This window comes from Palaemon carinicauda, chromosome 29 (assembly GCF_036898095.1).
Source record: "Palaemon carinicauda isolate YSFRI2023 chromosome 29, ASM3689809v2, whole genome shotgun sequence".
Classification (NCBI taxonomy): domain Eukaryota; kingdom Metazoa; phylum Arthropoda; class Malacostraca; order Decapoda; family Palaemonidae; genus Palaemon; species Palaemon carinicauda.
The window spans coordinates 32,763,519-32,766,912 of NC_090753.1; positions in this window are offsets into that span (position 1 = coordinate 32,763,519).

Genomic DNA, 3,394 nt, shown 5'->3' on the forward strand with positions numbered 1-3,394 from the left:
TTCGTGCACCTACTTTGCATAGTGTTTGAAGAATACTCTAGGTGACACCCAGCCTGTGAAGGATTGGAGGCTTTCAAAATCCATTCCTTGGAAAAACTTCAGGGAAGAGGCGACTTTCCTAGGACCATGACCTTCAGGTGTACTGTCAGGATCTGCTCTGCGAATAAAGTAGGTGATTTTTGCTCTTAGTTGTTTTTGTGACAGGTCACTACCCAAAGTTTCTCCTTTAAAGAGTTGTCCTCCGCCAAAGTCTGAAGGTCTTTGAAGATAGACCTTAAAGCTCTCCACTGGGCATAGAGAGACATCTTCCTTCAGTGGGCAGATTCTCCAAGAGCCCCATCTTTTGGTGGGAAGTTCATTTTTAGCGAGAAACGTGTGGTCGGGGAAGAGGGTAGGTTCCCCCGTGTCGGCAAACTGTATCTGGCCCTCTTCTCTTGATAATGCCACTATTTCACTGACTCAAGCTCCCGAGGCAAGAGCAGAAAGGAAGATCACTTTTTGAGTCAAATCTTTCAGAGGGCAAGATTTGTTGTCCAGGTTAGAGGCAAAATGGAGCACCTTATCCAGGGAACAGGTGATGGGTCTCGGTGTAGGTGCTGGACGGAGTCTAGCGCACGCCTTCGGGAGTTTATTGAAGATTTCGCTGGATAAATCTATTTGGAAGGCGTACAGAAGTGGTCTAATCAAGGCCGATTTGCAGGTGGAAATCGTATTGGCTGCTAAGCCTTGTCCATGAAGGTGAATAAAGGACATGCAGAAATCTATTGAGATTTCCGTAGGGTTTTTTGCTTTGACGAAGTATACCCCACTTCTTCCAGGATGATTCATATTGCCTTCTGGTAGACTTTGTTTTGTATTCCTCTAGGAAGTCTAAACTTTTCTTCGAGATCCCAAACCTTTTCTTCACGGCTAGGGAGAGAAAATCATGAGATGAAGGTCTTTGACTTTCTTTGATGAAGCGAAGACAGTCGACTTCTGCACCTGTTGGGAGAGAAATGGACCCAGCAGAGAGATCAGCTTGAGCTGTACCTCCAGGAATAGGGGGAACCAGTTGCTCCGGGGTCACTTGAGAGCCACTAGGGCTGCTGTCCCTTTGAAGGTTCTCAGTTTGGAGAGGACTTTCAGCAGAAGGATGGGTGGAGGGAACAGGTAAATCTTGGACCATCAGTTCCAGTCCAGGGACATGGCGTCCACTGCTCCCGCTTTGGGGTCCTCATAAGGGGCTTGTTGTCCCTCATCGCGAAGAGGTCGATCTGTAGTGCCGGGACTTGACGAGAGATGAAGGAGTATTATCTTGTATCTAGGGACCATTCCGTCTCTATGGGGCTTGTCCTTGATAGAGCGTCCGCCGTCACGTTGCGGAATCCTTGTAGGTGAACTGCAGATAGGTGCCATTTCTTCCTGTCCGCCAACTGGAAGATGGGTAATAGCATCTGGTTTATGTGGGGCGATCTCGAGCCCTGACGGTTGAGACATCTGACTACTACATAGCTGTATCGAGGGAAGCGGGGATGATTTCTTCAGGGTGAGAAGAACCACCATGGCCTCCAAGATGTTGATGTGAAACGTCTTGAATAGGGAAGACCATGTTCCTTGAACTTGCCGTTGATGGGAGTGACCCCCCCCCCCCCAACCCTCCAGAGAAGCGTCCGTGTGGATGTTGATCGATGTAGGCGGAGGCTGGAGAGGGATGGATCTTTTCAAGGTCCTTGCTTCTGACCACGGTCTTAGAAGGGAGTGAAGCCTGTTCGGTAGGGGTCTCTTGAGATCTCTTCGAGCGATGGATTCGTTTCGTCTCCAGACTCCTGAGGCATCCTTTAGCTGTGCTCGTAGCACTGGGTTTGTCACTGAGGCGAACTACAGGGAGCCGAGTACTTGCTCCTGCTGTCGTCTTGAGATCCGTTTGGATCTGAGAAATCTTCTGACAGACCCGGCTATTTCTTTCCTTTTCTTCAGCGGGATGGAAAGGCGGTGTGACTGAAGATCCCAATGGATTCCTAACCATTAGAACTTCTGAGCTGGAGCGAGGCGAGACTTCTTGGTGTTTATTTTGAAACCCAGATGTTCCAGGAACTGGGTCACTTTTCTGCAAGCTCTCAAACATTCTTCTGGCGATGTCGACCAGACCAGCCAGTCGTCGAGGTAGGCCATCACTTGGACGCCCTGAAGGCGTAGCTGGTGGACGATTGTGTCTGCTAGCTTGGTGAAGATTCTCAGAGCCACGTTGAGCCTGAAGGGCATGGCTCTGAGGGCGTAGCTTCTCTTTTGGAGCCGGAATCCTAGGTAGGAGGAAGCGTGGTGGTTCATTGGGATGTGCCAGTAGGCGTCCGCCCGGTCTATTGAGAACATTTAGTAGGGCTCTTATTTGTTGAAGAGTCAGCATCTTGAATTTGTTGCTTGCAATGAACTTGTTGAGGGGGGACAAGTCGAGAATTACTCTGAGTTTGTCTGAGTCCTTCTTTGGAACACAAAATAGTCTTCCTTGGAATCTGGTGGACTTTACCCACTTGATCACCTTCTTGTTCAAGAGTTCTAGGACATATTCTTCCAAGATGGGGGTTGAAGGCTGGAAGAATTGGTTGAAGGTTGGCTGTGGTTGTGTCCAGCTCCAACCTAGTCCCTTCTTGATGATGCTGTGTGCCCAAGGATCGAAGGTCCAACGATCCTGAAAGTGGCGGAGTCTTCCTCCCACCGGAAGCACTTCATTGCTTCTGGTTTCCCGAGGGTTTGCCACCTTGGCCGCTAGCTCCAGGGGCGGCGAGAGGAGTCTCTGCCGGAGCCTCTACCTCTGGGAAGAAAGGTAGTGGATGGTTGTTCATAGGCAGCAGTGAATACCGGTGATTGGGACACCACCGGCTGTGGGACCAACTGAAAGGACTGTTGTGGTTGTGCAACCACTAGGGGAGTAGCGGGAGCCGGAAACTGGCGTTTGGGTTGACGCTGCTGGGTTTGTGGTTTGGAGGATTTCCTCTTAGGCTGAGGGCCTTCTTCCTGAGAGGATTTCCTTTTGCGGGACATGCCCCCACTTGTTGAGAAGGTTCCGGATCTCAGATGCGGCTTTGTCCACGATCTCCTTCACCAGAGCTGTTGGGAAGAGATGCTTGCCCCAGATGTTGGAGGAGATTAGCTTCCGGGTTTCTTGTTTCACTGCCGCGTTGGCAAACACGAATTCTCTGCATGCTCTCCGGGCCTTGATGAATATATACAAGTCCTTCATCACGGTCACTAGGTGGGTCTTCGCGAGAAGCATATACAAATCTGGGACCCTAACGTCCCCAGCCATGACCTCAAGCTGAATTTGATGAGACAGGGAGGCAGCTAGTCTCTCCTTGGTCTCCTGCTCCCAACGAAGAAGGTGGTCGTTCCGCTTTGGAAGATCCTCATTAAATTGACG